The 25,862-nt window shown below is 44.7% G+C and overlaps 1 non-coding gene across 1 annotated transcript; it reads left to right on the top strand.

Moving 5' to 3' along the window:
- The first annotated feature begins 23,008 nt into the window (after positions 1-23,008).
- Trnat-agu (transfer RNA threonine (anticodon AGU)) lies at positions 23,009-23,081 on the top strand. The gene has a single exon. It is a non-coding gene; the product is annotated as a tRNA-Thr (tRNA).
- The last annotated feature ends 2,781 nt before the right edge of the window (positions 23,082-25,862 follow it).

The raw sequence follows: 25,862 nt of genomic DNA, 5'->3' as shown, positions 1-25,862 counted from the left end.
GTTGAAGCTTCCAGGGTGGCAAGACGTCAGTAAAAGAAGATGTATAGATGTCTAAAAAGGAGATGTCGAAATTTGAAGCTTCCTGTCTCACTCTAAGTGAGAACGGCAAAGGAACAGACGGGCGATTTACAAACAGTGGCGATGTTTATTCCTACTTTATATTTGGTTTTTGTAACATCTGCTTCCGGCTGTTTTTCTGATTTTATATCACTTGTTCTACACGCATGCTCGATTTTTGCTGCTTGGAAGTAAATAAAGTGCTATATTCAGACCCGTACACTACTCAGATCTGTTCGATCAATTTTTTTTTAAATATGAGTCACGCACTTCCATTTTCTGGTCGACACCGAACACCTGACTGTGTAAACGAAAGCTGCATGTTTCCTTTCTATCTGCTTATTTAATCAAAACTGTTATGTTATCTGCCCAGTATCCTTACTGTTATTATCCATGTTTATTCATGTATACCTACCCGTTCTAGTGTTATTCTCTGTTATTCATGTTTATTTATGTATACCCATCTGTTCTACTGTTATTGACTGTCTGTTTATGTATGCCCACCTGCTGTGGTCTCAAAAAAGACTGGCACTATTTCAAATAAAATAAATAAATATATAACGGTTCTGAATTCTAGTCCACATGGAGTCAACATTGATCCAAATAACACCTGACTGACTATGATCAGGGAAGGAGATCCCGTATATTGTACTTTTGCGAAACAGAAGATAGTCTTATGCGCGGGGTCGGTTAATAAAAAGGAACCTATATCCCACTTTTTCGCTGTCTGAATCCACATTGTTGTGTAAAGCGCTGTAAATATTCCACCAGTTACATTTTAGCTCACCTACCCTATAAATTTCATACGAAGTGGAGACGTAAATTGGTAGAAAAGTGAGAGGGAGCGACCAGCATCGGAAGAAAGTGGTTATCGCTGGTAAATATGTTTTGGAGCGGAAAATCACGAATGCTCACAGTAATCTTTCTAGATTAAACTCCAAACGTCGGTCCCCTGAGAACATGAAACCATGGACAAGTAGGACGGACGGACAACACAATGACGTTTGTTGTTGTTTTGGTCTTTACGGTTGATACAGTTAACACAGCCATTGTTAAGATGAAGTTGGCCCCGCTAATGACCATTTCCAACGAGTACGGCTTGTGGGGCGCAATGATGCTTACACATACAGTCGTGAGGAAATGGCGTTTATCTTTTAATTAGGTGTAATGAGGCCGGCGCGGTATTTGTCGAATATTTTGTGTTATACGAGCAAAGGGTATGAGAATTAACGCAAAATGGTGTTCACATCTGCCAGACCTTTCTCGTTAATGAATAATCATTTTAGTCTTTACAATAGCCCAACCAATTGGGATACCTCCCTGAAGCCGTTGTCAACAGTGGAATTTGACCTTTAGCACATTTAACCAGGTTGCACCACAACACTTAGGTAAGTGGGAGGTACAAAATATGACCTCTCTAGAAAAAGTAGAAAATATTTTCTCGTGAAGCACTCATATTGTTCCACCAATTCCACACCAACCTTAACTAGCGCTGGTATTTTTTCTGCGACAAAAAAAAAATACTCCCGGAATGCATAATTTTCCATTCCGGTCAAACAATCAGCCGTTTAGGAATAATGTAATTGCGTAAAATTGTTTTCAGAAAATGAGTATTTTTAGCAAATTTAATCGCGTTATCAACAACGTTACAATATAGTAGTGTGCGGGGGGGTGGGGGAGGGGGGGGGGTCTGGTTTAGGGATACGAAAAACTAAAGAAAGGGAAGTGTTTAGGTTGTGCCGTAGCGGCAGTTTTCTTCATTAGTATTCTTAAAATGACAAAAAGGAATCACCTCGATGTAACGGGCGGCTTACTTACCTTTTCAAAGCAGCATAGATAAGAAAAAGGAGTAGTGTAACGAATGAACAGCATTAGAAACTGAACATGAAAAAACACATAAAAGCGATTTCTTAGCACTTTCTTCTTATATTTTTGCCAGTTTCAAGCTAGGAATTGTGGTAATCTTTGGGAACATAATAATACAAAACAATGACAATTCAACTACGCATAAATGAAAGTAAAGAATGTACACTAAATGTGTATACTTTGTCAAAGGAATTTTTAAAATGTTGAAAAGACAAAAATGAAAACTAAGGGATCACACTGATGGTCTAACGTAATAAAAATACGAACCTTATAATCGCTTTCACCCGTGCAAGACGAAAAGATGGATCAACCCAGAAAAGCCACGAAAACAGGTCTAAAGAAATTGTGAGAAAGCACCAACTCTGTTCTACTCTAAGCATTTTCACACAACTGGAAAATTAGAGGCCATTTCGCAATAAAGTAGTGCAATCGAATTTCATGGTATAGAAATAACAAGTGGCAATTATAACGCAGTGAATTCAACTAGCGCACACGTCAACTCAGCAGCATTTGGTCATAGAAATCGCAAACATGACAGCCAGCGTGACAATGCTGGTGCTTTTCTTTGAATAGTTCTTTGAATATTCTTTGAATATCCAGATAGTTCTTTGAATATTTACATATTTTCAGGGCTGATGGAGTTCTACCACCTACTTCGTCCGCTCATTATCGTGCAGGATAAAATGGCGTTGTCAACTAAAGCCAATGAAATGGCGCTGTGGGGGGCGCAGTTGCGTTGCTCACAGTCGATCGACATATCGCACTAGGGTAGTACCTGTCACAAGCTTTTGAAATGTACTGTTCTCTTGTCTAATGAGCACATCATTCTATGGGGAAAATAATAGGCTGTACAGTGATGGGGCACAGTGATGAGGTAAAGGTAAATAGTTGTGGCCTTTTGCTTAAAGCCTTTTTAAACCAGTTGGAATGAGCTTGAAATTGACCACTCTACCTTCGGGTGAACATTTTTGTTCAGCCGTGGGGAATCCGCTTAGGTGCGCACAAAAGCTGCTACGTTTATGGCTAGAATTTTGTTGTACCATGGAGGCCGTGCATTAAAATACATGACAGTTCTAGCAGTGCTAACGTGTAGGTTCGCCGAAGATTTCTTTATTTTCAGCCAACTTGACAGTCCCACAGGAAAAAAGAACCTATCAATTGAAGTCTTTTATTCAGCGGGCTCCTCGGCTAACATTTCAGCGAAAATAAGGATAAGGCTCTAGAATCATGATTTTGTATGTTTAAACGGGAGTCCGATAATTTATGCATCACCTTTCTTTGTTCGACTTGTTGGGACGACGTAAGTTTTTCTTGAAGGCTCTTAGTAAAGCCTCACGTTTCCGTTGTGAAAGATTGATTGTAGGGTTTAACGCGCCGACTCCACGCAGGCGATGAGACGCGCTGTAGTGGAGGGCTGCAGATTAATTTTGGCCACCCGGGGATCTTTAACATCCGCAATCTCGTACACACAGGCGTTTTTGTTTTTCGCCTCCATGAGAAAAGTGGCCGCCGCGCCCAGGAATCGGGCCCGCCAGTTCGTGCTCAGCAGCGCAACGCCTTAGCCGCTCACTGAGCCACCGCGGTTGGGCCGCCGTGACAGGAATCACCAGCCGTATGCATTGGTTTATATATTTTTCTTCAGGTATAGGGATAACGTATTGTTTTTTTTTTATTTGAGCTCTTTGCTGAATGCTATCTAATATCATACGGGTAGTAACATAATCTCGTCTGGCAGCCACATCGTACCATGGTACCTTTGGGGCTTAGCGGTGGCAGAGATGGCTGTCTGGGCTGCAGCACCACTAGTTGCCATAACTTCCCCGTATTGTTGACATTTCCTCAAAGGGTTTAGTCACCGCACTACTAGCTGACACCACTGGAGGAAATGGGCTTGGGGCCGTAGGCGGGTGAAGCAGGAGATACGGTACTAGTGAAAAAGGGTGAAGTGAAAGCAATGGCTGAGGCGGTGTACCGTCCTTATGTGGAATGTCTCGCCGACTGTATAACCTATGGTGCCGAGATCGACGGTGTTCTTGGAGTTCTTCCAACGCCTTTTGCTGAAGCAACACTTCGATTTAAATTAGTGCATTTATGCTGCGTTGGTTTATACGTCCTAGAAGAGGCAGGAAACAAGCGCAAAATACAAAAACATGTTCATAAAACGTACTTGGAAAATTGCATTTAAAAAATGGCTGTCTTTAAAATTACGAAAGGGAATGGTAAATGATTGGTTGATTCTGGGGTTTAACGCACCGACGCTACACAGGCGATGAGGCGCTCTGTAGTGCAGGGCCCCGTATTAATTTTCACCACCTGGGTATCTTTAATACTCCGACATCTCGAACACACGAACGTTTTTGCTTTTGGGCTCCACCAGAAAAGCGGCCGCCACGGCCGGGACTTGAACCGGCGTCCTCGTGCTCAGCAGCCCAAAATTACAAAAGGATAATGAATGATGCACAAAAACTATTCCTATACAAGACAAGGACATTGTGTGTTGGGAAAAGGCGGCCTCTGGTTGGGAAGGGCCGAGGGAAAATTGATGCCACGAATGAAAGGAGTCCAACCCACCGCGCTATCAACTGAAGCTGCACAAACCGCTATGGCACGAGCCCATGATTGCAACGCAAATACTTTTTCAGGCTTATGGAATTCGAAAGAAGCAGAAATTCTATGAAAACAACTGAGTGCAAGGTAATGCAAAGGGGGAAACAAAAATTTTTCTTCGCAAATAATTTTCTGTCAATTGTTCAACACTGAGCATTCGTCATCGATTTGTGAGCAAACTAAATAAAAAACAGGTTCTCGGAGGTTCCTCTAGTGAATGCAGGACTTTGTTCAGCTCGAAGTTCTGTTTACCGAAGACATCGAGCTTTAAGTAAGCAGCAGTGTTGGGCCTACCCCCTTAAAACTTCAGTGTGCGCAGGACCATCCCTAAATACTCCAGTGTGCGCGGGTCCAGAATATGTGGGCTGGTGTAGCAAAAAGTACACAACCAGAAGTTCGTAACGCCAACTCATTGAGTAGTACAGCTTACAGAAGTTCTGGAAACACGTCGCAAGCAAGCGCTTGTTGGCAAGAAGGGATAAAAAATCTCAGCAAACTTCGATATAAATATTTCACTTTGACCGATGCGCAGCGAGACTGATGTAGAAGCAGGAAAAAGAGAGAATGCGTAGGGGGTTCTGGGTAAAGAACAATACGGCGCCCCGCTTTTTAATTTATATTTATTGACACCGGCAGAATTTGCAGCTGTTGCACAAAGAAAAACATGAACAGGAACGTTATTTGAATTTGTGAGGACCCAGATGACGAAAGACATGCACTTCAGCATATTTCATTCGTTGCGGGCAGATTGTTTTTATGTTATATGTTTCTCACTTTTCATTTTCCCTTTATTTTGCTTCTATCATCACTCCTCGCCGAAAAACAAGGGTTTAAATCGAGACGCAGCGACCCAGCGGAGTCTGTCATCATACCGTGGCAGCACGGGGCCATACGTATGTGTTCTCTAATGATCGCTGCTTCTATTTACGTTGAATTAATTCTCACAGCACGAACAATTATACGGAGGACGAAGAGAGTGCTTACACGTACAAACGCTGACATCCAACCGATTATTTCAGGGTTGGGGGTCTCTTAAAGGTGGGCTACCAACGGCAGTTGACTGTATCCGTCGGCATTCAAGGGCTCAAGGGTGCCTCTAGTGCCTCTCGTGAAGGCCATCGTGACAGTGGTAAGAAAGCTGGAAAGCTGGCCGTTGTTCCTGATATTGCTCAGGTGTCTCACCAGCTGAAGGAAAATGGGACGAGTTCCCAAGTAAACGCAGTTTTTTTCCGCGCTCCAAAAACTGTCAGAACCGTGTAAAGAAACATCTCGTGCTAATGCATGGAAGGAAGGCTGCAAGATAAAACATAAAAATGAGTTCGTGCCTTGCGTTGACAATGTCGCCTACGTCATTCTACTCTCCCGCAGAAAAAAAGTTCGTCGGCCAGACATTAAGGTACGTCCGCCTACGTGACCACCTTTGGAATGCTCAGAGTGCCCCTCACACCAGACCCTTGAGCGCCCATTGCAATGGTTGTGGCCTTCATAAGGACTGTGCCCCTCTGTACAAAAAGTGTGCGATTATTTTTAGGATCACCAATAAATTAATAAGAGAGATTGTAGAAGCCGTCGAAATGGCCGTCTTGGTGACGCATGCGTCAGTATGCCGTTCCTCACTCTTACAGAAAAAGAACTGGGTTATCTGTTCTCCAGGGCGGTGCTCTCCACGCGCTAAATCACGCCTTCTTTGTGTGCTGTTTTTGTATAGATACGGTAGTTATCTACATTATGGGCAGTGCCCGCTGGTTGCCAGGTCTTTTCGCGCAACCCGGCTAATGTGTAAATATTTCATATTGTGTGTTTTCAGAAATAAATCATCAGTTGGAAGCCAGCGCTTGTCTGTGTAGCCACCCTGTTCGTCCTTCGTCAAATTGTTCACGCTGTAAGCGCTAGTTCAATAAAAAAATCTAGGAAAATATAGAAACATGAGCTTGTGACGTAATCGTGGTGATTGTTCCGATGCCGCAATTGAGAATCCATTGTAACCTTCTCGCTATTTTAGAAGGCCCTATGCAAACCCGGGTAACCATTCCGAGCCGCGGAACGCTGGCATGGAGGCACACCGCATAGCCCCATGCCGGCACGCAGCAAGGCAGACTTCGGGCATTCCCAGCAGCGGGCTGGGCTCTCGTGCGGCACGAAAGTAGAAAAACGTGCGCTTTATATTTAGGGTGATCCAAATATATTGATGTTCCTTTGCTTTAAGGGAGGAAAGTCGTGAGCACAGAATGCAAAGTTGGCATGTGTCGTTGCTCGAAGAACACTTAAAACGCTGTCTCTCTAGGGTATCGTCCTAAAGCATTCGTGATTTTAAGGCTGAGCTTGCCCGGTGCAGAATGTCTGGTAGAAAGACGTAGCATTTAGCTCACGCTTCGACGGATTGATTGATTGAATAAAGTTTATTTAAGACCGCAAGCGCGATGTTGGAGTGCCAGCTCGTTGAGAGGCGTCCTCAGTACAGGATGCCTTGGAAGTGACATGGTCGCGCTTCCCTTTCTACCACCATACGCCAGGCAGAGGGGTCGAAGCTGGCCAGCAACTTCACCCGCTGTTGGTGGTGTTCTTGGGGAGTGGTGGGTATTGCGTAGGGAACACAGTGCGGTAGAGTGTATAGTAGAACTTCCGTCTTGGCCGGTTAACAACATTTATAAGCCTAACTCGTTGTTTGCAACGCATTTTGTTTGTGAATCATCTGGGCATCTCACATAAACCGTGCTGCATTTTGCGCATTTACTTTTTGATCATCTTGATCTCACTGCTTTTTGTAACACCTCTGACGTTTAAGCTAAAATAAAAAATACATAGAATGAGATTGTGCTTCTATTTACTAACGGTATCATCCCGTTTCCTTGTTCTTTATTTCGTAATTGCCCCCTCCCCCTCTAGACTCCCACCACTCCCTACAAATTTCCGCAGAATTATATGTTGTCTGGTCTCCCCCGATAGATCCACGAGTGGCTTGTCTGCCAAACCCACGCAGTCGGCATTCGGATAGGCCCGCAATCACCCGCAGGACCACGCGAGAGACGTGATCGAACTAGCAGCGTTTTCATGGCTTCAGCAAACTAATTAGTGAATCCACGTGTGCGCTGACCGCAACCGATGCGGAGTAGTAAGCAGGCCGTCCGTGATGATGGAGTATAAGGAGCACAGGCAAGGCGAATAGAAGGGGTCGACTTGGAAAGAGCGGTGGATGCGTGTGAGGAAAGAAAAGGAAGAGGGCAGTAGAGATTGGAGCCTTCAGACGCGCTGGATACATTATTCAACAGCTCAGAGCCAACTTCGATCCGGTCCGCGCACCGGGACACGTAGAAATGTTCTTCGCCTACGGTCGTAACTACAGATATTTGGGTAGCGGCAACAGCCGATAGTCGTCTGACTCCAGCCAGTTTCTGCTTCATGATATGGACAAAGGGAGTGGAGCAGTGGGTTCTCCGCCAGAATTCGTTGCGTATCAAATGTAGGCTTACCTAGGTTATCGCTCGTCGGAGTATGTCTAAACAGACTGGAAAGATAAAGCATCGCCGATGTTCTTGTGGCGTCAGAGATGGGTCGCAACTACGTTCCAATCACGAATGTGTTTGGCATTGGTGCAAGTCTTCCTTTTTATTGCTTAAAGTATATCAGTACTTTTTGTTCAAAATGACTACGGGCTACGATAAGACGACATCGCGGGCTGCCAAGCCGCATCTTGCTTTCTTTTCCTTCTGCGAGCGACGCGAACGTCGGTCCGACATTCTTCACTTTTCTGTTGAAATTGTCAATACGTAGCAGGGTGCGAGGCACGCTAATAGAGGGGAGCCGTGGAGCTAACACTTGCTGCGAACAAAATGTATTTCGTCTGAGCCTGGCACGGTTGTTCTTGTTGCGAAAATTTATTTTGAAACTTTATTTTCGAGAGCAGTCCTGAGTAGACCATAGGGCTACAACGCTGTCTCAGCCGGCCCTCGACAGCAGCTCCTAAATGACAAAAGATAGCGTATAAATGTGTTACCTTGTATGGGAATATAAGGTATTATTATCATCGTCACCATCATCATCGTCAATCTGAAGGAAGATGAATCCAATTACAGTGCGTTTTTTTAAAAACAGGTAGCCATCATTAGGGGCATGATAGTTCAAACATTTTCCAAAAGCACTACAAAGAGGGAAACTAAACAGCGGAGCCAACTGCATTGTGCCGAAAGGCTGCCGACAACTATCGTAGCAAATATTGCACATAGTCGTTTAAGAATTTATTGCAACATCAATTATGTCACAGAGTGCCTGAACAACGGTGTAATAAGCCGAATGCAATTAGTTGTGCACAGTACTGTCGCGAGTAGGTGCAGGGTGCTAAAAATACGAGAATGATGTGTGCAAGGATTCTTTGAATCGTATCTTACGTATTGCGGTGGTACAGCGGAAGCAGGATTACCCAAATGAGATTCATTCAAACTTTCGAGATCAAAATAATATTTCAGGGCAATAAAGGCGCACTACGCACTTTGGGGGACTGTGCTATGGCGTCCCTAATACAGTCGACGACGACCAGACTGTGGCATAGCCCCGAGGTTCTCGCTTGCCATCATCACCGGCAAATTAATCAACGACTTATCTACTATCGCTAACGTATTGTATCCTGACGCAGCATAACAATATAATAATAGAATTAAAATGATTTATGGCCTTTCTAAGCTGTGTTCATAATCCATCAGGGTTTTTTTGAAGGTCTGAAATGTTTTTTGGCCCTCTGGCAGATGTCCCACGCAACCGTTTCAGATAACCTAAATATTAATAATTATTGTGTAGGCGTATATAGATTACAAAGCAAGTCTAATATTATTTAATAACAAACGCAGCTGTAATAGTCAAACTCCGAACCACAGGGAGGCAAAAAAAAATGGCTCCAATCCAATCTGTGGGCCTGGTTGGAAAGCAAAGCTGTAAACGACACCCACAACAACAGCCCATGCGAAGTCACACGAATTCACACACGTGGCTCTACAAAAAGTGAAACAAGAGATCCTGCCTGACGTTACCTAGGATTTGCACGGGAGGGGTCCCGAACGCAGAAGCGTCGGCTGTAGCACGGACGTACGCCGGCAGAAAGAAAACGGCGAGGAGCGTCATTCGAAGGGTCAGGCAGCGGAACCTGGCCATCCCGACGTGCTTCCTCGGGGCTACATCATCGCGCGTCACAAGCGCGGACACCGAAACAATTCCGCACGTGAGCTTAGTAATTCCCATTTATACTGATTTACACTAGCTAGTTTAGTAAGTTTGAGAATTGCGAGAAATATGAGGGAACTTTTATAATCTCTATTTATCAGAACAAGTTGCTCCTTTCGCCTTTTGTAATACCTGTTAAAACACAACCGAATTTGTATTCACCAATTTAGAAAACGGAGTCCCATCCCTGGCAAGTAGTACGTTTCCCTAGCATTTCTCCAACGGCCAAATGTATGTATTTCGTTTCTATATTTTGTTTTCCGGCCCTGGAAACCAATTGTTCATGTATCTTTGCCGTGCGACCATATAATTCCGTCGGGTCCGGGTTACCCAGGAGGTGTGTTTGAACAAGTTAATCAAGCCGCGCGAAGGAAATGCGCGATGGACGCGAAGCTGTTCCAAAAGAGGCCCAAAAAACCGTCGCTAAAGCAGACGACAAAGCCGACTGAATAGCCCCGCCGACGCGACCACCGAGGTGAGCAGCTCCGGCGCGCTGGGAACGTTGGGGAAATTAAATTCGCAGCGCCAACTACAGTGTGCTCCGTAAGTGAAATCCTCCGCCGACACCCCCCCACGCCCCCCGCCAACTCCGCCGTGTTTGGAGTTTGTTGTTCCGCACGCCACGAAATAACGGTTGGCTGGTTTGGCTTTAAACGAGCCATGAAGAGAAAATACAACTTCGTTAAATTTGAAATAACTAGGATTCAGTATCTCACTCAGTTCCATTAGAGCCACAAAAGATGTTTTTTTTTAACGAAAAAAAAGCAAGAAATATTTAAAAACTTTCAAATTTTGCGCCACAGTGACGTGTTATGAGCAAAAATGAGGTCATACGGGGCAACAATAAAATATAATTTTGAGTGCGTTAACTGCACTTTAGTATTCAAGTGATGCGGTCAAATGGAACCAGAGGCCCCATTACAGACGTCCAGTCATGTGTCGTCGCCACAGGTCAGTTTGGCGGCCGCCAATCACACAAACAAGGTTCTGTGACGTCATAGAAAAGTTGCGGGAAATTGGCTAGGAGGTCGCGACTGCTTGACACGTTTTCTTTAATATCTCCGTTTTTTGTTCGAAGATTGCGATAATATTGGTATCAATGTTATCGGGACTAAGCAGTCTTTCTAATCAACCAAACTTATATTTTGTCTTCATGGCTCCTTTCAAAGCCAGCGTCAGAAGATTCCCTACACTCGCGTCTAGCTCGCGCAGAGCTGCCGTAATTAGTCTGTGCTAGCTGTCAATGCTGTGGGCATTTTGCCGGGCACGATTTGGTCTCGAGAAGGGGATTGGGAGTTCGGCTATTACTCGGCTATTGTTGGGCTGTCAAAACGTCGTCGAAGTGCGCGCTCAGAAATCCCTCACCGGTCTCCAGCTTTGGAATGGCTGCGTACATAAAATGGCATCTGCTATTTGCCAGTCGGCAGTTTCGTGCGAGAGTTCGTTTCAAGCGACGTAATCAAGTATCAGGCCAAACGAGTTCTAAGGACCGACTAATTATGCCGAAACATTTTCACGGACAGGGAAAGTGAGGTAGAGCTCCTGTCGACTCAGGCCGTTGGACAGAAACCCTACTGAAAAGCCTAGAGTTCGAAGCATCGCGACAACCTCCTCGAAGGTAGAGATAAAATGCATCAAAGCTCATTCCCTCGCATCAGGCAAGTGTATAGGAATTGGATCGGAGAAATTGTATGCCCAAGTGAAATCGCAGGATGACGTGTTGGAACTATCTCGTACGACAGGTGGAAAGGATGCTGCTTAGGACACGATGCTTTAGACACGTACGGGTGGAATTGTGTGGCCTTGGTGGTAGAACAAATGGCGTAACATTGTTACTGCCCGTAAATATGCTAAAGGTTGAAGGGTCAGTGTAAAGTTATGGATTTATTGGCAGTGAGCGCTCATAGTTGGATGTAAATTTACCGTTAAAAGTCCGGCACATTCATAGATATTTTGGCTATTCTTGGTAAGATAGTCATTATCATCATCATTACACCACGTGGGGGATGAAATATATTTCCAAAACAGCAGTTATAATCTGTGTCTGCATAAAGCTTCTACGCGCATGTTTTAAGGTGGCAAATATATAGAAGTAAACGGCAGTCATTGATACACGCAAGGCGTAAGCTATTTTCTGTAACAGAGAGTGGAAATGCCTACTGTAATTTATGTAATTTTGAGATGAAGACAGGACCAGGGGGGGGGGGCGGGATGGTGGGAGGGATACCATATTTTTTACTGAATATTAACACGACTGCTACATCAGTCTGCGATGTTAGGAAGTGCGTACTGAGCCATGACACCACCGTACCATACCTAGCGATAGATTGGGGACCTCGGAAATTACCGGTTCCACCAATGGGAAGGAGGTAAATCCAAACACTGAAGAAATTACCCACCTTTAGTTTCTTCGCACTAATATCAAACTTCTTCCTTATCACTTTCTGTATGTCTCATTAGTGCCTCGGACGCCTCGTCTCTTTCGCTACCGCTTTACTCCCACATAGTGTAAAGCTCCCACCGAAATTGGCGGCCGCTCTTATTAAAATTCTTCACCCGTAATCAGTGAAATTAAAAGCATCTTCAATGAAATTGAAAGCAAGAAGGGAGGAATCTCTCAAGTTCGTACCATTCGATGAAGGCTGATTAGCCGGCCAAACCGTAAACAAACAATATCTAGCAGTAGCCTATATGTTTTTAGGGAGAGGGAGATAATAGAAAGAACGGGTCTTTTTTGCCTCTTGTGTCCTTACCGAGCACCCTTTGATTCCGCGCCATGTTTTGCCGGGACCAGAAAAAACACACCATCGAAATGTACGCCCTAATGATAATGAGGTTAGTATCAATACAGTGTGCTGTGTGAAGTGAGCAGAACCTTGAGGAAGCACCGAAAAGCATTGCATAGAAGGCGGAACAAGCCGAAATAGCTAGAATGTTTCAATAATGTAATATTTGGAGCACTTTTCTGCATCAGTGGTGGGGCACTGAAGGTTTTCACGGTAAGCTGCAGTTGTAAGTGCCTGGAATCGAACCGGAAGTATTATGTACAAGACCAGTTGCCACCCCCCCCCAAAAAAAAAAAAAAAAAATTGTACTTACCTTCCGAACAAGTGACCAGTTTATCAACTCTTTGAATACGCCTAGCGGTAAACCTTTGCCTGTTCGTTATATCGGAGCTTTTGAATATTCAGTGCGTTGATTCGACATACCCGTCTAGCAGACGTGTGCGTTGCCTTGGCAACGCAGTACATCTGGTATCAACAAGGTAAGCTAAAATCTACGAGCAGTATTTCTCTATCAACTGCTGTCTTGTCCGGTTTTTAAAATGTAGTGGAAGGTGCTACAATTACAAAGGCACGCGAGGAAGATGCACGTGGAATTTTTTTGTGCGGTCCTATAATTTCGTTTTTTGTTTTAACTTTTTTTTAACCCTGTACTAGCCTGTGGCTATGGGTAGAAGCAGTTTTTTAGGAGCGAAACCCTTTAGGAGAAAAAAACAGCAACTACTATAATACCACTGCGACACCGCCAGCATTCCAATTCCGCATTGCGAAAGTAGGAGAAATTGGCCTGCCTCTGTTTCTATCTGTCCCTTTTTTGTGGCGCTGCCATCCACTTTTGAAGACACAGTGCAGACGAAGCTGTCTAGAGGAGATGAAACCGGACGCGCTCCATGTCGCAAAGGCAGGCAGTTTTCACATAATGTACAAGGGGCGTCCTTGTACATTATGCGACTCAAGCTGCGCGGACTGCTCTGTAGCCGGAAACTCATTTCGTATCCCCGCCTGTGTTTGCTCTGGGAAAAACTAGAGCCGAAATGGAAAGCAGGGAAGATAGGGGATGACAAAGGGAAGAGGCAGAAAGGAGGTGAGTGAGAGAGAGAAAAGGAAGAATGTCTATTTAACTGCCGGACAAGTGAAACGCCTTGTGTCTCCCCTGATGAGCTCCCTGCGGGAACAGATTGTCCAGGCCTGTTTCTGTCACCGGCGTCTCCAACCCAGCGCCAACGAAGCTGTAGTGTCGCCATCTGGAGCTGCGGCGGTCGGCTTGAGGGTGAAATCGACCCAGAAAAGGGTCTCGGGGATACCGTATTTCGGCACTTGAAACACGCTGTGCGCCCGGAACAATTCAGCGACAGAAATTACTTTTACAGGGTGTCTGCTCTTCGCGAAAATTGTGACAAGGACACTGAGGCCTTTATGTTGATTAAGGTGTGTGGATACTTTGGCATTGCGTAGTAACCCAGTGTCAGGAGTATTTGTAAGTCTAGTTTTTTTTATTCTGCGTTTTCAATGTTATTAACAAAAAATGAACGCAAATATTTTTTTTCACTCCTGAACTGACTGGCTATGTTCGCGCTCGCACAATAAACTGGTATTTCATTTTGTGGTGCATTTATACGACGTAAGGCCCATTTCCTTACAGTTTGCTCTAAGCTTTTTAGGCACAACACACCCCTTGTTCAGTTAAACGTGTTCCTTAAGTCGAGGTAAACACTGCAGTTATTTCTTCAAATATTTTTATAAAGGATGACTACTAAATTTCTTCCCAAGGAAAGAAAACATTATTCTAGTCATAATGCGTTGACCGTAACCATTTAAAAAATGCAATAAAATATTTACTCTTTTTAAACGTTTGAAATGGATCTGAGAAAAATTTATTGGTAATTTTGGACCGTATACTATTATAAAAGTTTTCACTTATCAACGTTAGGACCTTACACAGTAGCCTATTTTATTTTTAATTCTTACACTACCGTAATAAATGTGCCGTATGGGATACCACAGCATCTGATGCACGGCAATGTGGGTTCTGCTGACAATGCCATTCTTCAGAGACATTCTTCATCCGCCAGGTGCGCAGAAGATTTTGAACAGGCGTCTCAGTGCATACGCTCTACAGGGAAAACTCATGAAAAGTGCAAAAGTAATCTTATCTTCAAAAATAAGAAAAACAACATCTATCAATATGCCGGCGTAAAAGAACCGTCAGAGACAAGTGCTTAGTAGGAACACGCTCAGATGAACTGGGCGCTTTCACTCTTCTGTAGAGTGCTGCCTCTAATGGCTTGAGAAAAGGATAAAGATCACGTATTTACCACCGAGCTATACCAGCTGCGGCAAGTTATATAGCCGCAACAAAGCATTTTGAAACGAATTGCGCAGTAAATCCCCCGCTTGCAGGGAAAGTGCGCTTACTAATTATTCATGCTCCCTATGTTTCCTAAAAAAGAATTTTTTATTCTCAATTATCCACAGAGAGCGTGCATCAGTAAGAAATACTCAAGATGCTTGCCGTACAATTTTGTGGATGCCAATATTTGAGAAATGCCCTTATACTGGTCCTCGGTACCTGTCATACTTGTCTCATCTTGCTTACAAAGAATACCTGTCGTAACTTGATAGTACATACTATGTCCCGACATCAAACGTTTTTTTTATATTCCTGCAGTAAAAAGGATTTGAAAACGCGAAAATACTCATAACTTTTATACAGAGTGATCAAAATTTGGTCTACAGGTTTCTTAAAAATAATGTGCGTAGATCTACATGAAGACCCCATCTACAGTAAGGTTATGTCACAGGGGGACAGAGAATGAGGTGGAATGATTGATGTTCATGGCCTCATTATTTGAAATTTAGTAATTAACTTCTTAGTTGCCGCAATAAGCAGGCATCTTTATATTGAACAGTTAGGCCGGGTTCAGGCTGTTGTACCAACTGCCGTAATATCTTTAAATAATGACGTCATTTCACGTCTCAGCCAACCGAACTGCGTAAAACGCCGTTTTCTTACGTCAATAGAGCACGATATAAGGCTGTTTCGTCGGTAGTCTGAACATATCATTAGACGCATCAGTATTTGTACGATGTTTCATTTCGCAGAATTATTGTACCGCATCCATACTCAGAGGTATTGAACTGCAAAGTTGAATTGGCGTTTCGAAGGTTACGCATGCAAGGCCATGAGAACCGGCGCAAAGCTCCTTCCTTTCGTGGCGTGCGGTGTTTAGTTTGTGAACGGGGCGAATGCATAGGCAAAAATTGTAACTGCTCCCCTTTCACTTTCGCCAGGGGAAATCACAGAACGACAGCGGTTCCGAGCACTGCACTTTGCGATTACGCAAGCCAAGACTGAAAGAGCGGAAGTGATCACTTTTGCCTATGCCTCCACCCCGTTATAAAACTAAGCACCGCGCGCAGCATGCACGTCACAAAAGGGAGGAGCTTTGCGCCGGTTCTCTCGGCGTTGCATGCGTAGTCTTTGGAATGGCAGTTAAACGTTGCAGTTCCATGTCTCCAAGTACAGATGGGCTAGAAGAACTCTGCCAAATAAAACAGAGCAGAAACACCATACCGTCTAACTTTTCAACACAAACGTGATTGCTCACCGAAAGTAATAAAAAGTAATTAGCAAATTTTTATTAATTTGGCCACGACATCAACAATTATAACCTCATTATGTGGCCCCCTGTGAAGAATAACCTCAGTTTAGAGGTGGACTTAACGTAGATATAAGCGCCTAATTTTTAAAACCTGTCGACTTAACTTTGATCACCCTGTGTAGAGTACACAGACACTCGTGGTGTTTTAAAGGACAAGTGACAGAATCAGTAAGTGAAAGATTCAGGGCATCCCAGGGCTCCTACATTACAGAAGACATGAATAAATGGTCCGTTGGTGAACCGGTAAACAATGCTCCGCAAAAATTATTGTCTAGCGCCTACAGCCTTTTATAAGCGAGCTGTAAGCCAGGTTCACCAACACCAATATTTTTACATTGCACCCGTGTGATATACGCACGACGCTTATATGCCAGCCTAAAGCTAGCCTAATTCGTGGCCAGCCTTAGTCGTTGTGAAATGCGACCTAAGCCTCGACCAGCACCGAAGAGCGCATCCAATTACTGAGGCGCCAAAAAAAAAAGACGTTGCCGCAGAGGTCGATGGCGTCACCAAAAAACCCATCCCAACTCAGGTCGTAGAAAATGAGCTGTGGTGGTTGTGGTCTCTGCTCCTCCGGTCGCTCGCTATACTTTTATTGTTTGACAACGAAGAATATACCGTTTTATTTTTTTCTAATGTCCCTTAAGCCGTAGTTCCGCGTTTGGCCTTTATAACCTGTTCGGGGTCGAGCTGTGCTTAATACGCAGCCTGCCTTTGGGGGCATCCCTAAAATGTCGAAGATGGATGTCACGTCCGGGTCATTCCACATAGCATGGGCGAAGGCGACGTCTTCCTTGTGCTTGGACATTTACGATACAGGGATGGATGGTCGTTCCGAGTTTTATGGCGTCATTCCACGGAGCTCCGGCTAATGGCATGGATTCAAAAGAATACAGGCAGGTAAACGGAATGAGAGAGTGTGGTTTATGAAGGAACGTTGTCACTCCCCAGACCTTAAAATAAACCACCATGCCGGCGTTATTACCTTGAGCAAAATGATACCGATACCTCTTAACTACGTTGGGAGAGAAAATTAGGAGGAATGGAGGTATATATAGCCAAACATTTGCAGGAGAGAAATTTAAAAGGAGGATGTGGTGTCTGTACTTTGTGTTTCATCGGCCGCATTAAATTAGGTGGGTCTCGGAAAAGAGAAACAAAGCACGAATACGGTGTAAAGAACGGTGTAGAAGTTGGATAACCATTACAAAAATTGAATTAGTTTCCCTAATGTACCAATAAGGTACCAATAGGGAACCAATGGTAACGCTCTAGAGGAAGAGAGGGCTCCTTTGCAAATATGCGTGAACAGCCCTCGCGCATAATTTGGCTAAACTGGCGAAAAAAAATTACATCATCTTCCCGAGGGGAACCCTGAGTAGTATGCGAAGCAGCCGTGGGCTCGACTGAAGTTCCCATTAGTTTTCAGTTCATCGTTTCCGTTGTTCAGCTTCACGTGCCTTCGTTGTATCAGTTGCTTCTTGGCGTAGTTTGAAAGAGTGAAGGACATAAGGCGCGTTCGTAGCACATGCTCCTGTCTCGGTTGCTTTCCGCAAAAGTTGCTTTCCACACATTGGCTTTTACCGAGAAGAAACACCTTTGATACGATACGTCGCGTAGCTTAGTAAAACGAACGTTTCGACAGAAAGGAATGAATCAATTCGGGTATGATTTCATTTGACCATCAACGAGAACCGTTTTCGCCGGTTTTCTGCTGTAGGTGTGCAGAGGTAAGAACGCGGTTCGTGGCTCGCGTAGTATACGCGTTGGCTTCATTCAACAAGTGTGCGAAGCGGGAGCTTTTTAAGCAAGAATAGCCCTTGGTACATCTCAAAACGCGCAATCCCCGGTAGTCGTGTCTACAGTGGCGATAAGGCCAAAACAGGGCTGAAAAACAGCCAATTGAGAAGATGGTCATACGGGCCAATGTTGGTCTGCAGACGACCGCTAAAGCAGACGACCGCTAAAACTTCCAGGCGAAAATGCGAATACCTACGGATGTGTCCACTTCAGTAGAATGTTCTGCCGATATTTTTTAACCGCAAGTTCCGGCTCTGATAAGACAGGGACGAACAAATTACACCATCTTCCCGTAGGGGAGCCCTGAGTAGTATGCCAAGCAGTCATGGGATCGACTGAAGTTCCCATCAGTTTTCAGTTCGTCGTTTCCGTTGACGTTCAGCTTCGCGTGCCTTCGTTCTATCAGTAGCTTCTTGACGTAGTTTGAATGAGTGAAGGACATAAGACGCGTTCGTAGAACATGCTCCCATCTCGGTTTGTAGCGCAGTGGGAAAAGCGCCACGTACCTTACGTTGCGGCCAGAGAGTCGTGGGATCGAAACCGGGCGCCGCCTGAGTATTTCTTTTTATAGTGGACTGCGCTGACGCCAGCCCAAACGCTGACGGGGCTGAAGAGACGCACAGGAGCAGTAGACTGCGGATGGCGGACAACGACAACGATGGAGAGAGGGACACAACCCCGAGCATGAGATGCTTCGCATCCAAAACTTGCGTCCACTGATATCCGTTCGCGGGAATATTCCATTGGCTGCGTGCTGCTGTGTTCGAATACCTATTCGCTTTATGTAACCCGAAACCTCTAGTGTAAAATTCCTATTGAATGCGAATGGGGTACACGTTAGCCTGAGGTCCCAATTGGCTGAAACGTGTCATTGTTCGGCCAAAGAAAGTACGGTCGGGCGTCCAGATTGGGTATGATATAGCACTAGGTCAGCCCTTAGGCATCTATTGAAGCCTGACGCCCTACACCGGTGCGTACACATTTACGTAAAATGAATTTGACGTCCCTGGTCCCGCCCTTGGGCTCCAGCTTGAAATTCCGTACTGTTGAGGATGAATAAAAGCCTAGCAATGAAATACCAAGGCTAACTTACCTGTGACGATCACAGCGCGTCGTCCCATTCCCTTTGCCATCCAGTTTGTGTGAGTATACCCCGCGCAATTTAGTATGAAGCCGCCAGAGCCACAAGGCCGATTCGGCGAGTCCTGTTTGAGGGCGACGCCAAGACACCCAGCCACAACGCGTCTATATTCACGAAAAGGAATTGGTCAATGACGATGACATCTGCTTGGAAAGCTTATAGTCAACTCACCCTGTCTTATTTGCGTTAATTGTACACCTTGCCGCCTAGACGCATCCCATGTACGCCTCTTTTATGCGACACACCAATGTAGTCGCACGACGAATTAAACGTATTGGTAGGCTAAAGAAACCTAAAACATACTAGATATTTTTTCTACATGAATGCTCAAAATTGACCTACGGTAAGATATTACAGTAAAAATATTGTTTGGCTCTGCTACAAATATTAGAACAATTGTGGCTCGAACTAAATTCATTGCGTTGAAAACCACAACTTGACCTCTAGGACGATAGGGAAGAATAGCGTAGCCGTATTAGCACTAACTCAACAGAATATAGGGACTATTCTAAGCAAACCTGTAGATGACACTGGTTGATGGGGTGCATCTAAGCATCTCAGTCGAAAACTCACCAGCTACCTGCGCCGTCAACCCAGCAGCCGACGATTCTCACATACACACTCAGAGCATGGTCCACAGTCAGCGACAGTATGTGTAAACGTTCGTGGCCGATGCAACCCTTGCCATTTGCCTGAGTAGCCAACAAACCCAACTACACATATGCTTCCACACTTTAGCAAGAAGAGATTGTTCCGAATTTTCACATCATTAAAAAAATTACGTGCCCCCGTAACATTTATTTGATCACGTGGTTTTGACTCAGTTTTTTAGTGACTGCACTGCGGTTTCCAAGAACCTAACGCCCAAAAGAGCTACAGCGCTTTCTTGGCACCGTCGATGTCTACCGTCGGTACGTTGCCCAGTTCAGTGAATTTGCTCACCCATTGAGACGCCTGCTCAGCAAAGATTCTAGTTGGAAATAGGACCCTGACTTCGAGCTGGCCTTCACAAAGCTTAAAAAGTTTGTAACAGAAGAGCCGATCCTCGCGATTTATGATGCCTCCAGACCTTGTGTGCTCTACTGGATGGGTCCAACAAAGGTATGGTGTCGTCTTGAAGCAAGCCAATGATGAAGGCCAGCAGCACCCAGTTGTGTACCACTCACGCAAGCTGCTCAAGCATGAAGTCAATTACGCCATCACAGAGCTTGAATGGTTGGCAATTATTGATTCTATCCACAGATGACATTTTAATCTACATGGAAAATCTTGTACTGCGGTTACCAACCACGCTGAGCTGCAGTGGCTTAAAAACGTAAAAAATTATCGAAGCCGTCTGTTTCGATGGCCCTTGAAGCTCTTCATGTACGACGTCAATATCAAGCACCAAAATGCCACTGCAACATCGAAGCTGTTCCATTATTGCGAAACTCGATTATTCAGCTTCTATCAGCTGAGCAACTCCAAGATCATCCCAACGACAAACTGCCTTGCAAGCACATTATTGAGAACGGAATGCCCATAGTGAAGCGCAGAGGGATTCGAAAAGTCTACGTTCCTGCTTCTCTGCTATCCTCTCTTCTTCAGAAGGCTCGTAACGCTTTGGTCACATTGGAGTCAAAAAGACATGCGACTTCTGTCTTCACAATATTATTCACCTGACATCATCACCGACGTTTCAAAATACATTCGCCACTGTGACACTTGCAAGCGCTGCAAGAAGACGAAGACCAAGCGTTTCGGTACCTTAGAGTCCCTGCCAGCAGCGGAACAGCCATTTGATCTTCTGGCCATGGACACCATCGGAGGTTTTGCGAACTACGGTTCTCCAGAAAGATTCATCCACTTCGTCGTGGATCATGCCACTCGTGATGTGTGGGCTTTTGCGCACTGAAATGAGACCTGCGATGCGTACATTTCCTGCCTGAAGAGCATCTTCATTGCTGAAAACCCTGGGAAGTTCCTCTCCGACCGCGGAACAGGATTCACCTCAAGCAAATTCAAGCAGTTCCTTAAGCACAACCACATTCATCAGCTTTTTAAAAGTTCACAACATCCGCATTGTAATGGCCTAAACGAAAGCACTAATCAGACCATGTTTACTCACATTCGCTGCAAAATCAACGGCGAAATGCGAAAACCATGGAAACGCCTCCTTCCAGAGGATACCGATGAGTAGAACAAGGCAGCTCATGAGGTCACCGGCTACCCACCATGTTTTCTCATGTACGGCACACCATCATACCCCTGCCTCCTCTCCAACACTCCCGAAACCCTGCAAGAAGCTCGCGCAAACGCAGTCTGCGATTTTCTGGCGTATCACGAGAGGAATAAACTAATCTACGACAAGTTTCTTCCACCAGAGCTCCAGGTGGGAGACTGTGTTATATGAGACACCCTGGTATCCCAACCGCGGCAAACTCTGTGCGGTAATAGAAGGGCCGTATACTGTCCTACGCAAGATCTCTACGCTAAACTACGAGATCGAACGCAGCGTGTCTCCACTCGGTGGTCAGGTTGACATTGTTCATGTGGGCAGACTAAGACAATATTATCCGCCCCTACACCGACGACTCTCTCGGAGGGAGGGGGAAGCGTGTGACGTCCCGCAGATGGATGGTGCAGTGTACTTGGCTGAAGGAGAGATTAGCCACCAAGCGACGGTGCGGTGCGATAGTAGTGGACGAGGAAGAAGTTGCAAATAAAGGGGTTGGTTCGATGAACGCCAAATATATATAAAGATATATATATATATATATATATATATATATATATATATATATATATAGTATGTTATTTCCTCAGCAAGAATTGGGCAGATCTCACCAAAAGATAATTTGGTAATGACTGTAACCCAATGTGATATTGGGAATACTGTACGGCCTTCAGCGCGCGCACAACAAAAGCCCTTCGACATGCAAATATTTCCTCAATATTCCAAGATATTGCCTCCTCTCTGTAGCTTATGCAGAGTTACACCGGCCTAACCATGCAATCTGGTCATCTCTGTTCCTTATGCAGAGTTACACGGAAGTAACCATGCAATCTGCTGTGGGCCGCAACCACGCCTTGAATCAACGCTGTCCCGATTGTCAGTGATGGCCCTACTTTCCGCACTACTACCAGCTGCAGGTAATCTCGCCGAACCACAACATCCGTCGCTCCAGGAAACAGCCTGCCTTTTATTACTTACCGGCCAAGCCAAACCGCCTGACGGCTCCCAGGTCAACAACTCCTACCCAAGGCGCGGCTGTGGCCTGCTTGTCATGGCTGGTTTCCGGGGCAATCGAATGCCAAAGAGATTGGTGGGTAACTCGATAGAGAAAAAATAAGGAAAAAGAGAAGCAGTACGACCGGGAGAACGTGGATCAGAGAGTGAATCGAGAAAACGTGAGGCGGTAATTAATGACCTGTTTGCTCAACCAGTCGGACACGACAGGTCGGTGCTTACAAACCTCGCTGCATTATTCACGAGCCATGAGTCGCCACCCCTGCCTCATCTAGGTCGGGAGGTCGAATCGCGCGCTAAGTTTATTAGGATGTCTTCACGTGCCACGAATCATTTACTAATTGTTTAGAGCCCCATAAGTGACAGACTAAGAGGAAAAGACCATAGAGGAACAGTTAAAGGATATATATTTAAATATAGGACAGAAAATAAGGGTTGGCAGTCAAGAAAACCTCGGAAAGCAAAGGGGAGGTTGTGGTGGGTAATGGAAACACATAATTTTTTTTAGTCAGGAAGAAACTGGTGCGGTTAAAAAGAAGGTCCCCTTCTCCCCGAGTAGTCCGAGTGGGGCTGGATGCCCCCCCCCCCCCCAAGTGCAGGAAACAAAAAATACCTTAACATAAAATACCCGAGAAAGTGGTGGGGAAACAGCCCGCCGGTAGCGTAGTGGTTATCGCACCAGACCAGTATTCTGGAGGACGTGGGTTCGGATCCCACCCGGCGGGCATTTTTTCACCCCTTTCTTCCTGACTCAAAAAATTCTTCATCTGTTTCTATTACCCACCACAATCTCCGCTTTGCTTTCCGAGGTTTTCTTGACTGCCAACCCTTATTTTCTGTCTTTTTTACCGAGCCCCTCATTTCCCATTTCGGATTCATTTGATTGATTGATTGATTGATTGATTGATTGATTGATTGATTGATTGATTGATTGATTGATTGATTGATTGATTGTGGGGTTTAATTTTGACCACCTGGGGATCTTTATCGTGCGCCGAAATCTGGTACACACAGGCGTTTTGCTTTTCGCCTCCATCAGAAAAGCGGCCGCCGCGGCAGGGAATCGAACCCGCGACCTCTATTTCTGATTCGCCATGCATACACACACATATATATATATATATATATAATATATATATATATATATATATATATATACGAGGCAAGTACAGACAAAGACAAACGAGAAAGACATTAACAATAAAAATAAAAGTTTACTGACGTTTCAGGAAAGGATTTCCTTTCTTCAAAATGAGGAATGGAAGAAAGGAAGTCCTCTTCCTTAAACGTCAGTACACTTTTATTTTTATTTTTAATGTCTTTTCGAGGGGCCACAATATCGCGTGCCACAGTATCAAATCTTGGAAAAGGAGTTTAAGTATTTCAGAGCCCTGTGTAAAGAGGCGTATGATCCTGATCGGTCATACTACATAGCCAAGGTAGAAATCAGCGCTACGCGCGACCAGAAAAGTTTCTGGCAGTATGTTCGCTTTCCATCTGCCGGCAAGGTTGCCGAAATCGTTAACATTCTAGACGACATTGGAAACCCGATCGGAGACGTTGCTAATGCCTTTGCGGATCATTTAAGCTCTGTATTTCCAAAGGGTGAAGTTAACATTTCGTCCAACTCTTCCTCTGCGTCGTCTAAACTCTGCGTTCCCAGAATGAGTGAGGACGACGTTCGGAAAGCACTAAAAAACCTATGGGGAGCTTCTGATTCCTATACTAACTGCTATATTTAATAATTCAATTCAATCTGCTACTTTTCCTGCAGCCTGGAAGATAGCACGCTTGGTCCCTGTCTTCAAAACTGGTGCTAAAGAGAGTGCTAGAAACTATCGGCCTATTTCGCTTCTGTGGGCGGCGTCTAAGCCTTTTGAGACTGTGTTCACGATGTTTTATTTCCAGTGTTAAGGGCATACTAATTTCCGAACAGCACCGGTTTATCTCCGGAGGTTCCACAACCACTACCCTCTTTCTTTCATGCAGCTTGCGTCTGAAGCGGGTCATCATAGGAGGCAGCTCGATACTGTGTACTTTGACCTGAGCAAGGCTTTTGATGTGGTGAGTCACCCATTGTTAATTTTTAAACTGTCACTCCTGAACATAGATATTTCGTTTCTTGGCCTCCTAATTAGATACTTGCGTGGGTGGACCTGCTCCGTAAATGTCAAAGGCCAGCAATCGTATCGTTACTGCGTCTCAAGTGGTGTGCCACAGGGGTCTGTTCTAGGCCCTCTTTTGTTTTCTTTATTTGTCAATGATGTTTCAGCTGCTATAAGGCATTCTTTTTTTTTATTTATGCTGATGACATCAAGATTTTTAAGGAAGTTTCATGTCGTAGCAACTGCAGGCATGTGCAAAGAGACGTGGATGCATTTACACTCTGGGGTAAAGAGAACGAACTGATAGTGAACGCAGCGAAAACCAAAGTGTTGTCGTACGCGCGTAAAACAGACTTCCTGCTTTATCACTACTCATTTCATGGTGTTACTTTGCCTCGAATCTCGACGACAATTTATCGTGGCGTGCTCTTTGATAACCTGCTGACTTTTACACCGCTCGTTAGATCCATCACACAGCGAGCTCTCCGCCGCTTGGTCATCGTCTGCCGGATGTCTAGAGAATTCCTTTGTGCAAAGTCCTTCCTGAAACTGTGCTCCACTGTCTGTCGTCCCGTGCTGGAATATGCCTAGGTAGTCTGGAACGGCACATGCAAATCTAACAGCGGGGCCATTGATAAAGTGCAGAATACGCTGCTGTCCACACTTACACATCGCTTCCCTCGCGAGTATCACCGTCGCGACTCTGGACCATGGTACTTGCAAGTGCTGCCTGATCTAAAGGCTAGGTGCGATAAAGTTGACCTCTTATTTTTTTTAAGCTCATACATGGGCTAATTAGCAGTGCGGAACTTCTTTCTGAGCTCCAGCTAACAGTGTCTCTTAAAACCGCAAAAAAATGTCATCCTTTTCGTACTCTCAGCTCCGGTAGCCGACATTGCACGCTGTTCAGGCTGCAGAGCACGTGTAACTTCGATTCTGCAGACGTATATATTTTTAACAGCTCCCTCAATCAGTTCAGTTCAGTTCAGACACTTGCGGAATTTTCATTCGCTAATACGCTCCCTCTTATTCTCTTACATGGAACTATATCGAATATTTTTTTGTTCCGTCGTACTGAATGAATCTTGTTCTGGTTATAGTAAATTATTTTTACCTGCTTGCCTTAATATAAGGATAGTATGCTGTTTATATGACTTTCTTGTTGTTTTCAATTTTATGGATTGCTGTTATTACGTTACACAATTATCTGTAGTGTGCAGATATTCTGTTTCATCTGTACGATGTAATTACGAATTCTGTTGTATCTTCTCAGTCCTGTTTGTGTTCATTGCATGTAGTGTGTACGCTATCTACGTTTTGAAGTGGTTTGTACGGTATGCTTTGTGATATACATTGTAAAAGTTATTTTTTTCTTACTCTTCTATCTTTTACATTGTCAAA

Source organism: Haemaphysalis longicornis, unplaced genomic scaffold (genome assembly GCF_048455015.1).
Source record: "Haemaphysalis longicornis isolate Haplotype H1 unplaced genomic scaffold, Haemaphysalis longicornis Haplotype H1 scaffold_10, whole genome shotgun sequence".
NCBI lineage: Eukaryota > Metazoa > Arthropoda > Arachnida > Ixodida > Ixodidae > Haemaphysalis > Haemaphysalis longicornis.
The sequence above is the reverse complement of the archived record's forward strand: the minus strand, read 5'-3'. Positions and strand labels throughout refer to the sequence as shown.